We start from the raw sequence: 23609 nt of genomic DNA, 5'->3' as shown, positions 1-23609 counted from the left end.
CAGCTCCTGCTGAAATTGACTAACCAGCCAGCTCCACTCCCGCCGAAATCGACTGGCCTGCCCCTGCAAAGAGAAGTGCTTTTAAAGGTTGACTTACCTCCCAGCAACCTCCTTCCGCAATGCTCCCGCTGAAACTGACTCACCAGCTGTTCTCACGCCGCCGAAATCGACTGGCCTGCCCCTGCAAAGAGAAGTGCTTTTAAAGGTTGACTTACCTCCCAGCAACCTCCTTCCGCAATGCTCCCGCTGAAACTGACTCACCAGCTGCTCTCACGCCGCCAAAATCGACTGGCCTGCCCCTGCAAAGAGAAGTGCTTTTAAAGGTTGACTTACCTCCCAGCAACCTCCTTCCGCAATGCTCCCGCTGAAACTGACTCACCAGCTGCTCTCACGCCGCCGAAACCGAAAAAGACTAGTTTCTACTGGTTTTCTGCTGACTTGACTTTATCCATATTATGAACAATGGTGCCTTCATATTGCTATGGTGCTTACTTTGTCCTTGATCTTGATTGCTGGTACAGCTCATTTCTTAATGTGAAACTAACTTTGAAAATTAGAACAATAGCTTGTTCATTTTGTCAGCAAAAATGTTGTTTTAATCTACAATTAGTTTGTGCATGTGTCAGGCTTTTGTGCTTCTGTTGAAGTTATATGTTTGTCATGGTGTAAGGTTATGAGTACTGAAATCCTTATTTTAAAATGGGTATTAAAACTGGGCTTTAATATTTACATTAAAATAGCCTTTTTACCTATCAGAAAATAGTTGATTACCTGCAGAGGGGTTATTGGGTTACGGGGATAGGGTGGAAGTGAGGGCTTAATGTGGGTCGGTGCAGACACGATGGGCCGAATGGCCTCCTTTGCACTGTATGTTCTATGTTTAAGCCATCACATGCAGACTTCCAAATCGAATAAGTGCCGTGGTGCTGCAGAACCATTGGGTGACTGAGAAAGCTTAAGGATTCCCTTTCAAAGTTGATCATGGAGCATTGACTGAGGGGTACGTTCCTAATCCCTGGCTTTATGTTAAAGTTCACTTTGACAAGTGCCATTCATGCTTCAAGCAAAGTGTAAAGCCTTGGAAAGCAGGTTAGGACAATGCCTGCGACTGAGCTGAGAGTTCATGAAGTCGAGTGGCTGAAGCTGTTGTTACTCGGTTATGTGGTGGGGAGCTTTTGGTAAACCATCAAGGGCACTAAACACTGGTCATCCATGCGGCAGTCAGGACTCTGTGGCATGTGCAAAGGGGCATTGAGTGGCAGCGCAGATAATGACTTGACGAAGAATGGTCCTTGGACAAATGCTGACCCTTGCAATTATCTCTTTGACACTGCAGTGAGGAGATCATCAGGAATATGGAGTCTGGTGATCTCACTGTCTGTCTCATTGTTTATAGGCAGGACAGAAGAATGCAATGATGTTGCTTAGCTCACCAAAGGCAGGAGCAAAACACTGCTTATCATGACAAGAAGCCATAGATTATGGGGAAGTAGTGGCACAGTGGTATTGTCACAAGACAACCCAGGGTAATGCTTTGGGGACCCGGGTTCAAATCCTACCAAGGCAGATAGTTAAATTTGAATCCAATAAAAAAAATCTCTAATGAAGACCATGAAACCATAATTGATTGTTGGAACAACCTATCTGATTCATGGTATCTGTCATCCCACATGTTCACGGGCAATTAGGGATGGGCAATAACTATTGGCCCTGCAGAGAGGGAGCGGCAGCTGGAGAGATCTTGGGATGTCCCAGCCGCCAGTCACATTGACATTGATGGATGCCATCAAATGCCTCAGCCATGGAGCGCAGACCTCACAGCAGTGCAGAACCGATATCCTGGATGAAGGTTCGATGGCAGCTGCCACCCCACCAGTGTTGACCTTGGTGGTTGGCATGTCAGCTATATCACTTTGGTTTGAATGCAGGCGGACTCCTCCATCACAGGATCCTCACTTGCTTAAGTGCTGCCGACATTATTGTCAACACACAAGTGATCCACCTCATTGTCAACTATCTGAATCGCTCTGTTTTCAAAGTCTGTGAAGACCTTGGGTTTGTGCACCCAGTAAGTCTGGGACCTCTCCATTTTGTTGTGTGTCAGCTTGTCCTCCATGAAGACCTGCCAGGCCAGATGATAAGGATGCTTGGCATGTGTGGGTGGTGAATGGAACCATGGATGAGATGAGGACACAACTCACAGGGAGATGAAGGTGTGTTTGTGGGAGAGTGAGTGGTCTCTTGAGCTGGAATTGAGTGAGATCTCTGTGGATGTGTGATGGGTCTAAGAGTGTGTGAGTTGAGAGTGATGAGGAGTGACTTACCCTGATGGAATGGATATCATTCATCCTCTTTCAGCACTGGGTGGCTGTCTTCCTTTGGAGGTCACCGGTGCTGACCACCACTGCCACCACCTCCTACTACTTTGCTTGTAGTCTTCACCCAGACCGGGGATAAACGTCATTGCAGCTGCATCTATAGAATCCATAAAATTCCTACAGTGCAGAAGGAGGCCATTCAGCCCAGCGAGTCTTCACTTTCACCTTCTGAAAGAACACACTACCTAGGCCGAACGCCCCGCCCTATCCACGTAACCCTGCACATTGATCATGTCCAATCCACCTAACTTGTACATCTTTAGACTGGGAGGAAACTGGAGCACCTGGAGGAAACCCATGCAGACACTGGGAGAATGTGCAGACTCCATCATTCACCCAAGACTGTAATCAAACCCGGGCCTCTGGCACTGTGAGGCAGCCGTGCTAACCATTGTGCCATCATGCCAAGGGAGATGTTGCTTAGTTTACGGACAGCATGTTTCTTGGCTTTGGCAGGAATCAGTTCCCAATTCTTCCTATTCCTTGAGGAGTGCTCGCTCTGTGCAGGGGCGAATTTTAAATATAGTGCCCAGATTATTGAAGCGCTGAGGTCAGACCGGACTGAGCGAATCAGAGGCTGCTCTTCAGCGATACAACCCATGCCTCTTCAATTTTAAAACAAAGTACCACACGATAGAGCGGAAATATCCACCATTGGGCTCGGCGGGTCAAATACCACTTTATCCGCCCAAAATCAAACTTTGCCAATTTATGGGCTGATTCTACCCAAAGTAATTGTTTTGTTCCTCTGCCATATCCCTCTTCTCCATTATAAATTCTCCTGTCTCCACCTTCGCTGGATCCACATTTTTCCCTGCTAATCTTTTCCTTTTCACATACCTAAAGAAGCTTTTACAGTCTACCTCTCACGTTTTGTATTAGTTTACATTCATATTCACTATTTCCTTCATCAGCTTCCTGGTCCTCCTTTTCCGGATTCCAATTGGTCACTATTCTTGGGCTTACCATTTTTTCTGACAACCATTCCCTTTGATCTAATGCAATTTTTAACTTCTTTTGTTAATTCACCTTTCCTGTTGTTTTTTTGTCTAAGAGGAATATATATTTGTTGTAGACCATATATTACTACTTTGAACACTAACCACTGCCTGATTTAGTGTATTTTCCCAATCCACCATAGCCAACTTGCCCCTCATCCCTTCATAGTTTCCTTTGTTCAGATTTCACAGTGGGCTAAACAGCTGTTTATGGACATATTATGGTCACTATTTCCTAAAGCTTCCTTTACAGCAAGGTTATTAATTAGTCCTTTTTATTATACTAAATCTAAAATAGTCCTATCCCTATTGGTTCAATACTCCAATTCCTCGTTTAACCTTGCACAGAGTAGACACGCCGGTGCTAACTATGCGACGGACAGCCTAAAGTCTCCCATTTTCTGACTGCTGTGGAACTGATGAACCGAAACATGTGAAGCTTGGTGTACTTTCTTGGCTGTAATTGTTAACAATGTGGAGACTTCAAGCAGCTTCAATCAACTGTTCACTAAACCACGGGAGGCAACCAAAGTGGAAACTTCAGGCCTCCTGTAATTGTTAACAGTGCAAACAGCTGATTGAAAACTGCCCAAAGGCCTGGCTTCTACACTGATAAGTACTTGCTGAACTGCTCAAAATAGCCAGTTCTCTTAACACATTTTGAGCAGTGCTTTCTGTAATCGTTGTCTATGGTAATAATCAATGGTTAGCACCATTTGCCTGATTTAAGTGGCTACCTGGGATAAATGTGGAAAGTGAAATTGGGGACTGTTTGACTTTCTATCTGTATGTCTATGCCATTAACCTGCCTTATGTTTTCTGCTGCCCTCCTTTTCATTTGTCAACAGCATAAAGAAACAGGTTCAGCAAAATTTAGTATTTTGTTCTCCATAGACAAATCCATATTATCCGTATTTACTCAGCATAAAAATGGACCCAGAAGTGACCACTTCCAAACTCCTTCCAGCCCAACATTTTAGGATGAACTTTCATTACCAAGGCAAGTAGCTTCAGTTGGAAAATTCCCTGATTCAGCCGACCAGCCTCGGTTTAAAAGGCCCCCATAGATGCAACTTCAACCTGGGGAGACACGGAGAGGATTGTGTTGGTCCCACTGACCCTGGAAGCAGATCCTCAGCAGCCATGGGGGCAGGTGAGTGCCAAGCCAGGCTGGTTAATAGGCCTGTCTCGGTTTCCTGGGACTCTCTCCCAGTTGTCTTCAAAATTATTTGTCCTTCTTTCTCTCAAACCAGGCCCCATCACACACTCTCTTGGCCCCTCATACCTCCATAGTGACTTACCCAATATCCAGCATAGACAGCACTCAGGAGCCACGTGAAGATGAAAAATTAAACATCTAGCAGTAATACAACTCTCACTCTTGATAGTTAAAAAAATGTCCATTGATAAAAATCCATTCAAAGTTTTTAAATCTAGTTTTTAATCTCATTTTTAAAAAACTTATATTCAGACCCAACATCAAAGATAGTTACTCATTTAATAACTTATTTAAACTATTAATCAAACAGTGAACTCAAACCCTCCAGCTGAGATATTTGTAGCTTTTAAATTACTATTATGATGCCTTGATGATTGCTTAGCTGAGTATCAAATGCTAACAAATGTCTCTATTGAAAATCTATGAGCAGATAGTAATTATTTGCTGACCTAGACCAGATGGCCTGTTAATCAAACCAATTCAGCAGACGTTTTTTTAAAAAAAATCTCACTGACAGCTTTAGCTTGATTATTTTTGTTTAAATTAAAATCTTTGACTCCTAGCACTTTAACAGATCTTATCTGCCCTTGAGTTTTATGTCTATTCCATTAAGTTGCCCCCCCCCCCCCCAAGACACAGTGATTTAAGGCCCATGCAATTGTCAGAATGCGATGTACATGAAGTCAGTACAGCGTCCAAATGGCCCGTGAGCTTGAGTTTCCTTCCTGTGAATCGTGCCCCACACCTTTCCCTTGCAGGCAAAAATTGGATCTGTCAACTTCTCAACCCGGGTCCTGCCCACCAAACATTATTAAATATCTGTGGAGTCTTCTTGACTCTGTGAAACTCTGACCCTTTGTTACCACTTATCAATAACTTTCTATCCATACTGCTACATTTCCTTATACCATATGGTTACATTTACCTAATGATCCTCTTGTGAGACATCTTATCGAGCCCCTTCCGATCATTGAATGAAGAATATCTACTGCATCGCCATTGTTGCTAACTTTTGGTTGGCTCTTAAATCGTAATTTGCTCTGTTTGTTTAACCTTTGCTATTGAGTCGCCAGGTATCTTTATGATACCGCCACGAGGTTCAAGTTCAAGTAATGATCAATAACTCAACACACCAATAAGTAAGATTCAAATCAAAGCCCATTTATTATACACAGTAAATCACTACTCATGCATAAACTCTACTTTCTAGGCTATTCTACCACTAAAAGGCCTATACTTAGCTTCGGATTGGCCCACCAGGTCAGGGGAACAAATGGCCTTTCGTTCAGGTCCTGAGTCTGCAGGATTCAAAAGCTGGTATGGACTGGTAGCTAGAAGCGCCTATCTCATAGCGAGCGTTAACTTGAGACTTACTTGGTTGGAGGCAGCGAGGCAAGTCACTGTCAAGAGTTGGTTCAAGTTGCTGAGTGACCCTGCCAAAGAAGACAGATTTGAACTTGGGGGCTTTACTTAATAGTCCCCAGGGGCTTCCCGCCCTTCGGGGCGGACCCCATACCTGGTTCCAAGTGATTGGACTGCGTTCCGATCACTTGGATCGATTTCTCCAATACTGGAGTTGTTCCCTAATCGTTGGGCGGTCCCTAAATGTCCGTTGGCCTTCCTTTGTCTGGGCTCCTGCTGGCGCCGAGGAGTCTGGCTTGGCTTTATTCACCTTAACTGTTGCCATTGTGCCCTGGAATCGCTCATTACTATGCAGATGGCTGCTGCATTACTATGCAGATGGCTGCTGGTTTCCATGCTGTCTGGTTGTTTAGCAGATTTCAATATACATGATTTCTGCACTTGCTAATCTTTGCCTGTGTTGGCTGAATTTCCCTTCAGCCTTTGCGGTTCCCCATTTTAAGTCGGGAAGTGGCCAACTCAGGTGGCTACACACCCTCCTTGTGATCCTAACGCGAAGCGTGAAGGATCACATAACTGCGTTGTCTTCATTCCCTGACCCGGCGAGCATTCTTCTATGGCCTCTACACTGACCATAACAACGCAAGAAAAATTTTAACTAACAATTTCTAAGTTGTTAGTTAACTTAGAAATTAACTAATTTCTAAGTTAATTCGAAATTAGCTCTGTCAAAACAGGGACATGCATTGCAAAATTTAAAAAACGGTACCTCTAAGTCCTTAATAAACTACACTCACTCAAACATTCAGTCATATTAACTTCTTAAACAATACAAAATAATAGCCGCATTTACATTTTTCCTGGCTTGGCAGTCAAACACAGGGTTGTACAATCTTTCCGTTTCTTTATTTTCAGAAGAACGCAAACGAATGTCCTTTATTATAGATCGAGGGATTCGGGATCCTGGGGATAACTGAACATAGGGGATCTTATTCTGTATTCCGGGGTGCGAGCGCGGTAGGCTCTCCTTCTCCATTTCCTCATGCGGATAGTCTGCATGATGCTGCAGAGTATCGCCAACACTAATAGGGATTTGACTACGTAGGAAAGGGAGTACCACGTAATGAGCTTATCACACCATGATGGTGTGGTGTTGCCTGTTACTGGGCTCTGGGTGCTATGGGGAAGTGAATCATTAACGGCTGGGGGGGGTTGGGGTCAGGGGGTTCGCGTTCTCGCGCAACCGGGTACACATTGCAATAACGGAAAACACGTATGCCGTCTTCATTGTTGTCTTCTTCTTTCCCTTCTCTTCTCTTCCTTTCCGTTTCATCTCTTTTCCTGGAGCTTCTGGGGTTCTGTGGGATCAAGCATAGTGTCTGTTACTATCTTGGTTAATATCTCGTGTGTTAGTATGTCTGTCCTTTAGTGCCAATTCTCCCTTTACAATTTGTCACCATGTGTGACTCCCTCATTTAAAAAAACAAACAAAAAACGAATATTCAGGACAAGACACACTTAAAAATACTGAAACAGTGCGAGTCGTCTCGCAGACTGTGCGATTTACCATCCAAATGTTTGAGGATGTAAATAGCACAGGGATGGCAACCTAAGGGTCGCCTGAAAACAGAACAAAACCTTTTGAACCAAAAGTGCCGAAATTAAGTGCGTATGGGCCGCGACGGGTAAGATTTGGATGGAATCCCCGGGTAGGACGGCGACCAATGCCGTGTGTGCTCTACCCGAGCGTAGCTGACCAGAGGGGGGGGGGGTCCTCCGGCAGGGCGGAGACCAATGCCGTTTCTCCACTGCCTGAGCAACCGAAAAGAACAGGCAAGAAATGTAGTCATCGTGGGGGGGTTGCCGTAAAGGTTCTTCCTTCGAACCAGGAGGGCTGTTATGAACGGGGGCTGGCAAGCTCTCAGCGGTTTCTGCCGATGAGCGTGCTGGCGAGTTCTCATAGGTCTCTGCAGACAAATAAGGCGTGGGGCCATGGAAAAAATTTCCGATCTTACAAACAACATTTAAAACTAACAGTAACAAACAACATTAAACAACGTGTGGCAGGTTCCATCAGAAAGGACACCGTTTTCTCTCAAGCGGTTCCATTTTAAACATCATCTGGACACCTCAGTTATCAGTTGCGAACAGGGTCGCAAAGGGGTTCTCGCTTTGGGAGTCAGACTCAAAGTCGTCATCTTCTCCCGGATGCCATACTCTTGAATGTATAAGGACTGATAGGGCTGCATTGTGCGACTTGGGGTCCATCTCGTCGTTCTGGATGAGCCTGTATGAATTATCGCGGTGCCAAAAGGTGGTATCTAGTTCTGTGGGGATGGAATCGTCATCGTAGGGCGGTGGTGTTTGTTGAAGAACGTGATGAGGAAGGGATCACTCGAATCGTGGTCGGATGCGCTGGGTGTGGGTCCTGTTGCCTGGGGATAGTAGGGAGGCGTGCTGTGGCTATTGTCTGAGTCACAGTCGTTGTCGCTGCTGCTGTCTGTGGGCGTTCTGGGGCGGAGTCTAGAGTCCGGGGATGGAGTAGAGGGCGAGTCCGTGGATGGGGTGGACGTGTTGGGGGAGGGTAGGGATACATTGGCTGTGGGCAGGGTGTGGTCTGCTGCGTCGAGCATGACGTGATGTGCGTGGTTGGACTGTGGGCCATATGCCTTAAGCTGGTTAATATGGAACCACGCAGTCTTTCCGTTGGGGTACTTAATTTTATACACTGAGGGGCTTACTTTGTCCGCAATGGAGTACGGACCCGAATACTTCGGTGACAGGAATGTGCTGCGGTTTAGTCCGGTTATGTAAGAAAAATACTGAACTGCCCAGAAATCTGCGAGCAGGTGCCTTTCACAGGCCGAAAATCCCTGCTCCACAGGATCTAAAGCTCTGGAGACGTAAGCCACGGGTCTTCCTGGAGGAGCACGGCCGAAAGGGTGCGGTCGGTGCTAGCTATCTCTATAGCGTAGGGGGAAAGCGGGTCTGGAACTTGTAGTGCGGAGGCTGCAATGAGGGCTCTTTTCAAAGCATCCGTATGCTGCAGAAGCCATTACCAGGGGGCTCCTTTCTTTAGGAGGTCTGAGAGGGGTGCTGCCTTGCTGGCGAAACCGTCAATGTGGTTTTGGCTGTAGTCAACCAGTCCTAAAAACGACCGGAGGGCTGAAACATTCTGGGGAAGGGGCAATTTGGCAATCGAGTCAATTATTTTGTGCTTGATGTCGCGTTTACCGTGCGTGATAATTGTACCCAAATATATCACCTTGTTTTCCAAAATTTGGGCCTTTTTGGGGTTTATTTTACAACCAATTTTCTGTAGGAGTTCCAGGAGTTCGGACAGAGGCTCGATGTGCTCTGCCTTGGTGTCTGTCTGCAGTAATAGGTCATCCACATACTGGACCAGACATTCGGGGCTAGAAAATTTTGATAATCCATTTGCCAGCTGTCGGTGGAGAATGGAGGGGGAGTTGTGGAATCCTTGTGGAAGGCATGTCCACGTGTACTGCTGATTTTTAAAAGTGAAGGCAAATTTGTATTGGCACGCTTTTGCCAATGGAATGGACCAGAATCTGTTACTGATGTCCAAAACCGTAAAGTATTGTGAGTTGAGTCCCTGCTTGAGCATGGTCTCGGGATTTGTGGCTACCGTGGGGGCTACTGCGGGGGTGACTTTGTTGAGTTCCCGGTAAACGATGGTCAGTCGCCATGATCCATCGGGCGTTCGCACTGGCCAAATCAGGGCATTATTAGTGGAGGCTACTGATCTGAGTACGCCCTGCTCTAATAAGCTGTCGATAACTTTTGCGATTTCTCCCTCTGCCTCTTGGGGAACTCCGTATTGCTTTTGGGGTCTAGGCTCAGGTCCTGTGATTTGAACGGAACCAGTCATCCGGCCACAGTCGTGTTTGTGGGTCGCGAATGCTGTCCTGTGCTTCAGCAGAACTGCCCTAACCTGCTTGTCTGTGCTAATTGTGGTTGGGTCAAACCAAAATTCGCCGACTGCGCTAATCTTGTTTGCATGTTCCCCTATTGTGAGCGTTGTGGGGGCTCTTGTGGATTTTGCCATTTTCCAGGCACATTGGTTGACTGGATCAAAGGACAGGTTGTGGGAATTCATAAAATCGATTCCCAAAATGTGTTCTGCTGTGTGGGGCAGGTCGACTAAGACTATGGGGTGCTTGGTGGTGATGTTGCCGATTTGAATGGGTACAGGGGCTGTGATGTGTCCCTGCTGTGAGTGGCCTGTAAAGCCGCTGAGGCTGATGGTGGTTGTAGCGGGCCACGTGTCTTTCTGGAATAATGTGGAGGAATTGATTGTGGTGCGGGACCCTCCTGTGTCCCAGAGAAATTCGATGGGCTGTCCCCGTATCTTTGCTGCAACTGCTGGTCGGCCGGACCTATCCCAAAGGGTGTCGCAGACCCAACTGGGGGAGCCCGAACACCGTCAGTCCGTTCCGTTCAGGTCCGTCTGGTCTGAACGGGTGCTCACACTATGTATGGGCTCTGTCCTATTCTTATTCAGAGTGCCTGCCTGCTGGGCTCTCTGTGGCTTTCGTGGGGCATTGCATTCTCGTGCAAAGTGTCCCAACTGTCCACAGTTGTAACATCCTGTGGCTTTTGTGGGGGGCTGTTCCTGCCTTCGTTCACCCATGCGGGGTTCTGGTGCGTTTTCATCGTGTGGATGTCTGCTTCTGCCTGCTGTTCCTCGGGTTTCCTAACTGCGGGTTTGTTTTGTACAGACTGCTCCCAGGCGCGGGACAATCTTTTTAAAACCCATTTCTCATTGTGGGCTTCCTCTGAGGGGTCATAATTCGTACAGGCTTTTTGTCCTGCCTCTGTGGCATGGGAGATAAGGGTGCAGGTCCATTTGGACATACCGTCTTGGGACAAATGGGCGAAGTCTAGATTTCCAAAAACTGCTGTGAAATGGATCCACAGGCGTCCAGCAAATGCTGTGGGGTGTTCTGTCTTTTTCTGCCTGCACTTATTCAGGCCTTCTACGAGGTCACCTCTGTTGTAACCGATCGCATCTAGGATCGCCGTGTGCATCTCTGCAAGGGTGCCTCCTCCTACATTCTGTGGGTCGGGAAGGGCTGCTACAACCGAAGGGTCTAAACTCAAAACTGTGAGCTTCACTTGCTCAGGCTCATCCAGGCCGTACATGGTCGCCTGCTGCTCTACTCTGGCAAAGAAGTGGTGGGGATCTGAGGTGGGGAGGAACGGTGTGATTTTCTCACACGCGTCCCGTAATTGGGTCACGGTTAAGGGGGTCGTGTACAGGAATTCCATATCTCCTTCCGATGTGACTGTGCGGTGGGTGGTTACTGGATTCATTGGTGCCTGAACTATCTGCTCTGTGGGGGGTTGGGGGCTTTTCTCTTCTGGGGCTTTCCTTGCGCACATGTTCCCTGAATATATCTATGCGCGGTCTCATTCAAGTCTTCCCAATCCGGGCCGTCTTCCTCACCTAACTGGGATCCAAAGGTGCTCTGGAATCCTTTCTGAACTGAAAGTAAAGACTGCAGTTCTGCAATCTGCTTCCGGCACTTTGCGTGATCTAGTGAGCTTTGTCTGTGCTCCGTGGTGGTAGTATGGAGTGCTCGTAATGCTGCTTTCAGGTCGCTACACTGCCTTTGCAATGCTTCTACCTGTTTCTCTGTTTCCTCTCTTACCAGGACTGCATGTTGCGTGTCCTGATGGGCCTTTTCGTACTGTGTCTGGAAGTTGCTTAGGTGCGCCAGACAAGACTGGTGTGCCAACTTGGCATCATCCACCTCTCCGTCCTTTGCTGCTAACTTCCTTCTTAATTCTAGGTTCTCTTTCTCTATCTCGCTCACATCGACCTTACTCATTCGATGTGTCTCCTCTATCTCTTTACAGAGCGTCCGAACGACCTCCTCTGTGCCTCGCAATTGTGCCAAACAGGACACAATTGCCATCGGCTTGCGAGCTTTTCCCAAGCTTTTCTTATGGATGTCGCTCAGGTTCTCCCACCAAGTATGTCCTATACTCCCGGGACCTGTTTCCTCATTTTCACAGAATTCGCTCCAAAGGGGCCATCCTTTCCCTTTGAGGTACTTTCTGATTTCCTCTTCCTAAACGGGACACTGTCCTACTCTACTGCTGGTCACTGCGACCACAAATTCTTCGGTGTTCATGAGGCGTTGCGTTGCCTGCATTGCCATCTTTCCTCTCTAAATACTTATCTTAAAATTTGGAACAAGGGGTATTAAGGCAGTGCTGTAATTACGGGTACGGCTTTCGCTATTTTCCAGAATACAAACTCCCGACAGTTTTGTCGCAACAAAAATCTATCAGTTTACCTTATCGCCCTGTTAATTACGCATGCATTAACACACTTACGAATTAGTAGGATTGATCAGAACTGCTTGAACACTTGTGGTTTTTTCTGTTCCCAATTGGATTTCTAATTCAAATTTTGGGTTCTCCCAAAGAGTGGTTAAGCCACTTCTAGATCGGATCCCGTCAGGATGTTGCCAGTAATATGTTGCTAACTTTTGGTTGGCTCTTAAATCGTAATTTGCTCTGTTTGTTTAACCTTTGCTCCAGAGTCACCAGGTATCTTTATGATACCGCCATGAGGTTCAAGTTCAAGTAATGATCAATAACTCAACACACCAATTAGTAAGATTCAAATCAAAACACATTTATTATACACAGTAAATCACTACTCATGCATAAACTCTACTTTCTAGGCTTTTCCTATCACTAAAAGGTCTATACTTAGCTTCGGATTGGCAACCAGGCCAGGGGAACAAATGGCCTTTCGTTCAGGTCCTCAGTCAGCAGGATTCGAAAGCTGGTATGGACTGGTAGCTAGGAGCACCTATCTCGTAGCGAGCGTTGACTTGAGACTTACTTGGTTGGAGGCAGCGAGGCAGGTCACTGTCAAGTGTTGGTTCAAGTTGCTGAGTGACCCTGCCAAAGAAGACAGATTTGAACTTGGGGGCTTTACTTTATAGTCCCCAGGGGCTTCCCGCCCTTCGGGGCGGTCCCCGTACCTGGTTCCAAGTGATTGGACTGCGTTCCGATCACTTGGATCGATTTCTCCAATACTGGAGTTGTTTCCTGATCGTTGGGCGGTCCCTAAGTGTCCGTTGGCCTTCCTTTGTCTGGGCTCCTGCTGGCGCCGAGGAGTCTGGCTTGGCTTTATTCACCACAACTGTTGCCATTGTGCCCTGGAATCGCTCATTACTATGCAGATGGCTGCTGCATTACTATGCAGATGGCTGCTGGTTTCAGTGCTGTCTGGTTGTTTTGCGGGTTACAATATACATGATTTCTGTATTTGCTAGTCTTTGCCTGTGTTGGCTGAATTTCCCTTCAGCCTTTGCGGTTCCCCATTTTAAGTCAGGAAGTGGCCAACTCAGGTGGCTACACCATCATAAAATCAACCAGAGACAATTGACTGTCAAATAACTTTTTGACAAACCTTTGCTGGCTCTCCGTCATTATATGATTCTAATTGTTTTCTAATTTCATCTTGAATTATAGATTCTGAGGGTTGAATTTTACTGAAGACTTTGGGGCATCAACATCAGAAGCTGAGCCAGGCGTTTGCCAGCAGAAAGTTACCACAGATACTATCCGAACAGGCTGCATGCAGGCCCACCATCACATTTAAGGCCAGCAGCTTTGAGGCCTGAGGAGCACCAGTGAGGAGAGGTGGGTGCTGTGAGCTAGGCACTGAGACATCTGGGCACCCCAAAATAGAGGCGCCCTTGGTTAGGTAAGTAAAAATAAAATTTAGGGTGACCAGCCTAATAGACAAATGGAAAGTCCTTGGGATGGATGGTTGGGGTCACTGAGGCTTGTACCCACTTCCCCCTCTTGGGACCATGGAGTCACTAGCCCTGGTGGTCTCCAGGGATGTTGCAGGGATGTCGACTCCATGAAGATTGCAGCCTAGGGGGCTGCCCTGCTATTGGCAAAATACCAGCAGCTCCATAAAATGGCCCATAATAAGGGTTTAATTATGTAAATAAGCTGCCTGCCTCCATGGAATAGGCAGCCTATCCACCTGGTAACCTGTTGCTGGGAAACCTACTGTCCTATCCTAACTGGCACTCTGCTGTTTTATCACTTTCCCCTTCCCCTACCTGGGGGTCAGTAAACCCCAGCCGTTAGAGGTTGCCCACAAGTGATTTTGATTAACTGGTCAGCTCAGGTTCGAATCCCGGCTTGGCTCACTGTCTGTGTGGAGTCTGCACATTCTCCCTGTGTCTGCGTGGGTTTCCTCCGGGTGCCTCGGTTTCCTCCCACAAGTCCCGAAAGACGTGCTTGTTTGGTGATTCGGACATTCTGAATTCTGTACCCGAACGGTGTGGAGACTAGGTGATTTTCACAGTAACTTCATTGCAGTGTTAATGTAAGTCTACTTGTGACAATAAAGATTATTATATTTATAAATTACCTGGATTAATCTAGAAGTTAGAATTGTACAGACATAGGATAGAACTTGCTGACTTGTCACTCCACATATTGAAATTGTTCAAGGTGAGCAAATGAATAAACCTGACAGGTTCTATTGTCAAATAAATTCCATTACAATTCCCACAGGCCACACTGAAAATGTGCAGTGGCATGGATGGACTGAAGTTGGAAGTACAGTTCTAGACATTGTGATACAAGGCCTTCAAGCTTGGAGAGGAGCAACAAAGTCAATCACAGTGTCAGATAGAAGAGTTCTAAGTGTAAGAGTCCTTCCTGTTTATTTCCTTTGTTCCCATTTCATTTATGTTTTATTATTTTGGTCTGTAGGGTCATAATCGGAATGTGCCTTTAAGCAGAAAACTCCTGCTTATCAGGAGACTGTGTAGCCAGATTCCTCGGCACCAAGTGGATCTTAGGAACCAGGTTTGGAGGGAGTCCCATTGATTGATTGGCTGGCTACCGGTGGGTTGGCCAGGGACAGTATTCTGCCTGACAACAGTCAGTGATGCTTTCTAAGAGAACTGACAGAAGGGTTTAGACCTTGGAAGTGCAAATCTCGCTCTCTCGTTCTCTCTTCTCCCCCCCCCCCCCCCCCCCCCCCACCACCACCACCACCACCTAAAAGGAAGAAGTATCAAAACGAAAGCTGAACTCCAGAAAGACACAAACTAGAAACTATCCCAGTGCTTCAAAGATCTTTATCCTTTTATTTTTTATTAATATTTACTTGCCCTACCACCACCCTTTTCCCTCTGTTGTTTGTTTGTCCATGTGTGTGTGTGTAGAGAGAGTGAGGATATTTAGGAAGGGGGGTTGGGAAAGGCGTATTAGATAGTCAGCCAAGCCCAAAAGTGGCAGTCTTCAGGTTTTCAGACCAGCCAGAACTCTTCATGGGAAGGGGCACCAACGCCCTTGCCCATGCCTCCCTAATAACCCGCTGAAGAATCTTGCTGTGCTGGGCATCAGCAGCACCACCCAAAGCTGCAGACTGGCTGTCTGACCTGTCGGAATTCCTCTGTCTGGAGAAAATAAAATTTGCCATCCAGGGTAGGAAGAGAGCTTCCACAGGACGTGGAAGCCATTCACCAATTCGTTCCTGGACCTGTTTGTAGCCAACAACCAATAGAGCAAACAGCTGCTGCCAGAAGACTTGGCTTCTCCATTGATAAGGACTTGCTGAACTTCTCAAAATCGCCGGCTCTGTAGCCATCTGGGATGGCCAATTCCCGATTACAAAATGGACACTTGCAAAGAATGCAGGGAAAATTGGACAATACCGAAAAAGCAAGCTGATGCAAGGTCTATCTGTTGATTAGAGCCTTAGCTCTCAGACAGGACCGGTACTGCAGAACCATCTACATACCAATGAGCCATCCCCGGGAACAAAAGGCACCAGTTACGTAAACAATGCTAAGACAGACATCCCAGCCCCAGAGGAGACTAAAACAAAGCAGACCAATGGCCACCTAGGACATGCCCAGCAACCAGGAAACCCACCCCTCTATTGGAGGAAAATCGATAAGGACAATTGGGAAACAGCCCAATTAATTGGGGCCAAGTTCAAGGCCCGCCCAAAAGCGCGCAAAGCCCTTTTGGGGTATAAAAAGGACTCGCCAAGAGAGGATCTCTCTCATCGCCTCGGCTCTCAGCGAGTAGAGACCCGCCAAAGCTACACCAGACCAAGTAAGTTCCAAGTCAACGCACACTATAGATAGATGCTCCTAGTTGCTATCCTGTAAACAGCTCAACCCAGCAGCCTCAGAACCGAGCAACGGCCATTGTTCCTCTGACTGAGTGGGCACCCGAAGCTATGTATAGGCTTTTGGTAATAGTGATAGTTTAGGTTACAGAGTTTTATGCATGTGTAGATTTGACTGTGTGTAAATAAATGAGCATTGCTTTTGAACTTACTAACTGGTGTATTGCGTCTTTGGTCAGTATTCGGTTTTGAACCTTGTGGCGGTGTCGAAAGATACCTGCCGACTCTTGAGCAAACGTAATTAAACAGAGCCAAATTAAGAAGCAACAGCAAGTTAGCAACAGCTCTTAGGGGGGGAGACATAGGAGAGTCATGGATAGCAAAGGAAGGGGGAGGGGGGGTAAAAACCCATGGGCAGGATTCTCCGACCCCACACCAGGTCGGAGAATCACCGGTGGGCCGCACGAATCGCGCCACGCCGCCCCGACGCCGGCATGCGATTCTCCACAGAGGTGTTTTCAAGAGGAAGTGGATGCGGGGATTCTGGGAGGGAAGGTTTCAATGGCAACAAAGGGGTGGGGTGAGTCAGGCCCAGTGGGCAGGGCCCAGGGTTATGGTGTTGGCGGATTGGAGCAGTGGGGGAGGTGGTGAGAGATCCCCAATCAGAATAGTAACGTGGAACGTGAGGGGTTAGGGGAACCAAAGAGGTTGAGGGTATATGTACATTTAAAGAGTCTAAAGGCCGACGTGGTGATGCTGCACAAGACCTATCTGAGAGGGAAGGACAGGTGAGGTTTATGAAGGGCTGAGTGAGTCAGGTTTTTCATTCGGGGTTCGATAGCAGGGCTTGGGGTGGGGGGGCCGGGGGGGTGGTTAGTGGTATTGGTGGGCAAGAAGGTGAGGTTTCAGATGGAGAAGATGATGTCGGACTGTGGGGGGGAAGGTACGTGATTGTGATAGGGGAATTAGAGGGGAGGTTGATGGCACTGGCGAGTGCATGTGTCCCCAACTGGGATGATGCAAGGTTTGCGACGAGGTTGCTGGGTGTCATCCAGATTTGGAAACCCATGAGTTAGTAGTGGGGGAGGGGGCAGAACTGGAATATGGTGCAGGGGACGAAAGTGGAACGGTCTCAGTCGCGCTCGCCGGCCCTGTCGGGGGGGAGCGGGTGGCGGAGGGCGAGGCAAAGGTGCTGGCTGGGTCATGAGAGAGACGAGAGGAGTGGACCCATGGAGGTTCTTACAGCTGAAGGTGCGGGAGTATTCGTTTTTCTCTATGGTACATAAAGTGCACCCGAGAATAGACTTTTTCATAGTGGGGAAGACGTTTTTGGCCGGAGTCAAAGGGTCAGAGTATTCAGCTACATTGATTTTGGACCATGCATCGCATTGGGTGGATATGGTTCTGGAGAAGGGGGTGACTCAGAAGCAGGGATTGGGATTGAATGTCGGCCTGTTAGGGGACCGGGGTTTTTACGATAAAAGGACACATCACACATGCTCAGTCTCTTTCCAGTGGAGATACTCAGTGACTACAGACACAGGGTTGATTGATCATCACACCCACCACGTGGATTGTAGCAGACTGGTTCGTCAGTCTGAGTAGCTATCGCAGGATTAACAGTAGTGTCGAATCCAAGTAGGAGAGTTGTTAATAGTTTAATAAACGTGTTAAAGCTATCTCCAAGTCTGAACCTTCCTTTGTCAGAGTGCACATCAAGGAAGCCGCTTATGCCATGTCAAGAGCATAACAAAACAGGCGGGTTTGTTGGGGTGGAGGTCAGCTTCTCTGACCTGTGGCTGGGGGACCTGCTGGAGTTTCTGACCCTGGAGAAGGTGATGTTTGAACGGAGGGAGGTGAAGAAGTGGTTCTACAATTGTTGGGGTTTGTTCATTATGCACTTTCAGAAGTTGGTTGCCATTCAGGTACATGCAAGTGAGGGCATTTGTGAGGCGACAGGTGAGGGAATTCCCGTTGCTCCCGGCACAGGGGATTCAGGACAGGGTGATTTCGGGTGTATGGGTCGGAGAGGGCAAGGTGTCGCCGATATATCAGGAGATGAAAGAAGAGGAGGAGGCTTTGGTAGAGGAGCTGAAGGGCAAATGGGAGGAGGAGTTGGGGAACGAGATTGAAGAGGGTCTGTGGGTTGATGCCCTAAGTAGGGTTAATTCCTCTTCCTCGTGTGCCAGGCTTAGCCTGATACAATTTAAGGTTATTCACAGAGCGCATATGACAGGGGCGAGGCTGAGTAGGTTCTTTGGGGTGGAGGACAGATGTGGGAGGTGCTCAGGAAGCCCGGCGAATCACGCCCATATGTTCTGGTTGTGCCCGGCACTGGATGGGTTCTGGAGGGGTGTTGCGAGGACTATGTCTAAGGTGGTGAAAGTCCAGGTCAAGCCAAGCTGGGGGCTAGCACTATTTGGAGTGACGGACGAGCCGGGAGTGCAGGAGGCGAAAGAGGCCGGATTTCTGGCCTTTGCGTCCCTGGTAGCCCGGCGGAGGATCTTGCTATTATGGAAGGACGCGAAGCCCCCCAGTGTGGAAGCCTGGATAAACGACATGGCAGGGTTCATCAAGCTGGAGAGGATAAAGTTTGCCTTGAGAGGGTCTGCGCAGGGGTTCTTCAGGCGGTGGCAACCGTTCCTAGACTATCTCGCGGAGCGTTAGGTGGAGGTCGGTCAGCAGCAGCAGCAACCCAGGGGGGGAGGGGAGGGGGGGGCGTCTCTTTCGGGGGGGGATATAAGGGTGGGCGGGGAAAGGGGTTTTTCCTAGGGGCACTTGAGAAAGGAAAAACATAAACATATTGGGAAAGTCAATATGTGCGGGAGGAACCCATTGTATAAGCTCTGTATTATGTTGGATTGATATGTTTATGTCTTGTTCTGTTACTTTTCTTTTCTTTTTTGTTACGGGCGGGGGGGGGTTTGAATGGTTGAAAATTTTTGTTGAAAAATTCTGAATAAACATATAAAAAAAAATTTTTTTTTTTTTTTTACAAGTTAGTTGCCATTAAGTGGTAAGGGGGGGGAGAAGTTGTTTTTGTTTTTGTTCTATGAGTCTATGTTTTCGGTTTTGTATTGTTGGCGGTATTTTGGTGTTTATTTTTCCCCTTGTCTGACGAAAATGATGAAAATATGGCAAATAAAAATATATTTATTTGAAATGTAATGTAAAACGATTTGTTGAATATAAGGTGCGAAAATTCAATAAAAACATTTTTTTAAAAAATAATGTTGGAATTCACCACGCACTAGCCCAGGGTACATGACATAAGGAACAACTTGAGAAGGCATTTCAGTTTCATGCAGATTTCTAGCAAAGGATATTGTCATGAGTTGTTTGTTTGCTGTACCTCAACTCTTTCCTGAGTCAGTAAATTGTTGGTTCCAATCCAGAGACTTGAGCACAAAATTTCGGCTGATGACTAAATGCAGTCGCTGAGGGAGTGCCGCACAGCGGGGGTCCTTTCTTTTGGATGAAACTGATGCACGATCAATTACACAAAGACACAAGTTGGATGCAATCGAGGCTTTATTACACGAAGATGTGTGGCCTCCTACAGAAGCTGGCGAAATGGCTGCTGTACGAGGAGCACACATATTTATACTCCGCCTACTGGGCGGAGCCAGCAGGCAGGGAACTACCCCCGTACCTGTAGTACAGGGCCTTACCATAAAGCACCTACACCGACATCCTCTATATACAATATATACATCAGTGGTGACTACAACAGAAACATTAAACCAAAGTATTCTCTGTCCTATCAGGTGAATGCAAGAGTTCCCCTGTGCTATTTCAGGGAAGAGTTGAGAGAGTTCCTGTTTCATGTGTTGGGCTTGAGGCTTAATCTATACTGGGAAGGCTTACCTCTTACCATGAATAACTGTGGTGTGGCTCAGGTAGGTTACTTCAACCTACTTTATTAACATTATATACACATGACTACTGCTGCCACTGTTAAAAGATAAACATCAGTAACTCATTGCCATAAATATTAACCAATTGTTCCACGCCTCCCGCCAAGTAAAATTTAAAAAAATGATAACCTATTTCTTAATCTATTTACATCACTTTTCAAACTTCCTTTACTGTTACAGATTCTATACATAGAATCATAAATTTCCCACACCACCCCTGCCCAAATCATTGTTTTAAAGGATTAAATCTCCCACCATGATTTTAGCTTTCTGAGAGGATATAGTGGTCACATATGGACAGTCAACCTTTCCCTGGAAACAACAACATTCGCGTACGGATAGAAAAGAGGGTGCTTTGAAAATTATTAATAAAAACAGGAAAATCAATGAATATTGGTTCATGAGATTTTCAGAGTCTAGAAAATGAAAGTTCAGAGGGTGTTTCCTTTATGGCGGAGTTCAGCTCAGGTGAGTTACTGTTTGAAAGCAGCAACCGAAAAGTCCTTGAAAGCAACATGATGTGGTTTCTATGCCTATTGTAGGTGATGGATGCTTTTTTAAAGTAAAACAGACTCTGAGAAGTTGAGAGATGGTGGCTGGCTGCTTGGTCAGCTGGGAGCCCTTTTCAGATTGGAAGTAATCAGCAAACTGATCTGGGAGGCTAGAAATGTCATATTAAAACTGTCAAAGAGGCTAGAAGTATGGGGTCATGTGATGTGGCCCATTAATGAGTTAATTGCAGCTTCACAAGCAGTTTCTGTGCCTCTGGTCAAAATCGATTGCTTCCCTTCAGAGTGAAATGGTGGCTGCTCATACCTCTTCAGGTATAATGAGTTTTGATGCCTCTGTCTTTGTCATTGCCCTGTCTGGGGAACCGATTCATCTGTTAGCCTTCCAGTTTTTGTGATAATAAGGTAGCCTTAAATTGGGCTATGAGATTCCACTAGGATAAAAGTAGAATCTTTTTGTTCTTGTAATCTCAGTTGGAAGCTTCCCAAAACAGTTGGCCAATCTTGATTCATCTGACCTGTAGCAGCCATTTTTGATTAGCAGAAGTCCATTTTAAAATAACACTAAAAAGTAAAGTTTTGAGCTACACAATTTTGATTTCTTTTACTTCCTTATTGACATAACAAAATGCATGTCATTTATACAATTCTTTATAGGGTTGGAGAAAATAAATCAAAGCAATAATGGCATATGTCAGGGGAGTAAGGTCTCCATATTTCTTTACGCAGAAGCTGATCAATAGCTGAAAGGTGTCCATGGTGGGCACCCCGGGCGGTGATAATCCGCTTCCACAGTTATCAAAGGAAGGAGGGGATCTTGGAATAGATGAAGAAGGTTCGGAATAGCAACTGGGACGGGAACACGGTGCAGATATACCAAGACATTGGGACTGAGCTGGCGAAGAGCTGTGCGGCCTTCAGGGCGAAGGCAGTGTTTTATAATAAGCGTGTGCGATTTGGTGTGGTACACCCAGTGCAACTTCAGGTCACAATGGACTCAAATGATCACTTTTTCGACACGCTGGAGCAGGCAGACGCCCCCATCAGGGTGAAGGAGTTGGGGCTGCTGTGAAGTGGACTATGTGGAACTCGTGTGTATGAAGGAGGGGTGTTTGTAATTCGTATCAATGCTGCCGTGCGTTCTGTTATTTTTGCTCTGTTGAGAAGGCAGTAATAATGATGGGGATTGTTATGTTTCATTTGGAGGGGAGAGAGGATTGTTGATTTGGAACGGGGGTGGGAGAAGGACATGTTGGATGTTGCTTGCAGGGATATTGGAGGGGGACCATGGGTGGGGCCACTTTGCTAGCGAGAGGAGGGGTGGCTAGCAAACGGGAGTGGAGCAGGCAGAGAGGCTGCCGTCTGCTGGGCCAGGTCGGGCAGGACACGATAGGCTTAGCTGTTTATTTGTGTGGTGGGGGATAGATTCCATAGAATACTTACAGTGCAGAAAGAGGCCATTTGGCCCATTGAGTCTGGGATGGGAGAGGATGTGACACCAGGCAGTTTGTGGGCCTGAGGGGGGAGGAGGGATGAACTAATAGTGACCGGGGGGTGTTCGTTGTCTCACCCTAGGGGTGGGGGCTGGTGGTCATCTTAGGTGGGCCTGGGACCCAGAAATTGTGGTAGGAATATTGCACGACAGAGCTGATGGCTGACTCGGGGGGGGGGGGGGGGGGGGGTGCTGCTGTGAAGAAGGCAAGGATTTTTTCCCATTTGAAGGGCCAATGTGGTGTGCCTTCAAGAAACTCACCTGTGGGTACGGGATCAGATTAGGTAAGGCCTGGGTTGAGCCAGGTCTTTCACTCTGGGTTTGACAGTAGGGCACGGGGGGTGGCGATTCTGGTTAACAGGAGGGTTCGTTTTCAGGTGGAGATGGTGGAGGCTGCTCTGGGGAGTCGTTGTCTGTGATTGTTACAGATACGCTGGAGGGGAGGGCTGTGGTGTTGCTGAACGTGAATATTCCAAATTGGGATCATGCCGTGTTTATGAGATGGTTGTTGGCTGCTATTCCAAAATGGATACACGGCAACTGATTTTAGGAGAGGATTTTAATTGTGTTTTGAATCCAAAGTTAGACTGCTCCAGACCTAGATCACTGGTCGCTTCAGGGATGACAAAGGTACTAACAGCAATATGGTAGGGTAGCAATATGGGAAATGATAACTGGAGTGTTAATATACAAACTTTGCGCACCAGCAAATAGGGTCAGAGTAGGAAAATGGTTAAAAATATGGAATAAAGACCCTTCTTCTGAATGCACACAGTGTTCATCACAAGACTTGATAGCAGAAATTTAACAAAAAGATATGATAGCCATTACAGAAACATGGTTGCAAAGTGACCAAGGCTGGGAACTGAATAATTAAGCATATTTGACATTTTGAAAGAGTAGCAGGAAGGAAAAGGAAGCGTGATGGGTGGGGGGGGGGGGGGGGTGATTAGAATGCATTTAACTCTCTTTGATGTGGTAGATGTTTATAAATATTGTGGTTGGAGTACCTAGAGAGTTACTCTACTGTAAATGAAGATGAATGAAGCAAGGCTGACAGCTGTGTGTGAAAGCTGTCAACCACAGCCCAGTAAGACAAATGAAAAAATGGCTTTCTGCTCAATGATCTGAGTGATTTAAACAGTGTCTGAGCCAGCATGTGTATTGCCCAGGTGAGTGTTACAACAGCGATTTTTTTTTTAACTGCCTCTGGCTGGATTGCTCTCTAGCTTCCAGATAGGGGTCTCTTTTCTGGGGGGCTTCCTGACAGGTTTCCCTTTTCTGGAGGGAGGGCTCTGTGGAAGGACTCTTTATTTCGGGAGTCTCTGTGGGGGTCCCTTTATTTAGGGGGTCTGGGGGGGGGGGGCAGGTTAGGTTACCCCTGTACTTGGGGGAAGGGAGGGTCCAGAAATTTGGGGTTGGGCTGATTTGTGGTGGGGTGGGGGGGGAGGATGGGTGGACGTTGTGAGTGGCCTGGAGGGGGGGGGGGGATGGGTGGACGTTGTGAGTGGCCTGGACTCCCCACGGTCACCCCAGAGATCCGATGGCACCTGTGATAAATGACCAGCTCGCATGCAG

Source organism: Scyliorhinus torazame, chromosome 6, assembly GCF_047496885.1.
Source record: "Scyliorhinus torazame isolate Kashiwa2021f chromosome 6, sScyTor2.1, whole genome shotgun sequence".
Classification (NCBI taxonomy): domain Eukaryota; kingdom Metazoa; phylum Chordata; class Chondrichthyes; order Carcharhiniformes; family Scyliorhinidae; genus Scyliorhinus; species Scyliorhinus torazame.
The sequence above is the reverse complement of the archived record's forward strand: the minus strand, read 5'-3'. Positions refer to the sequence as shown.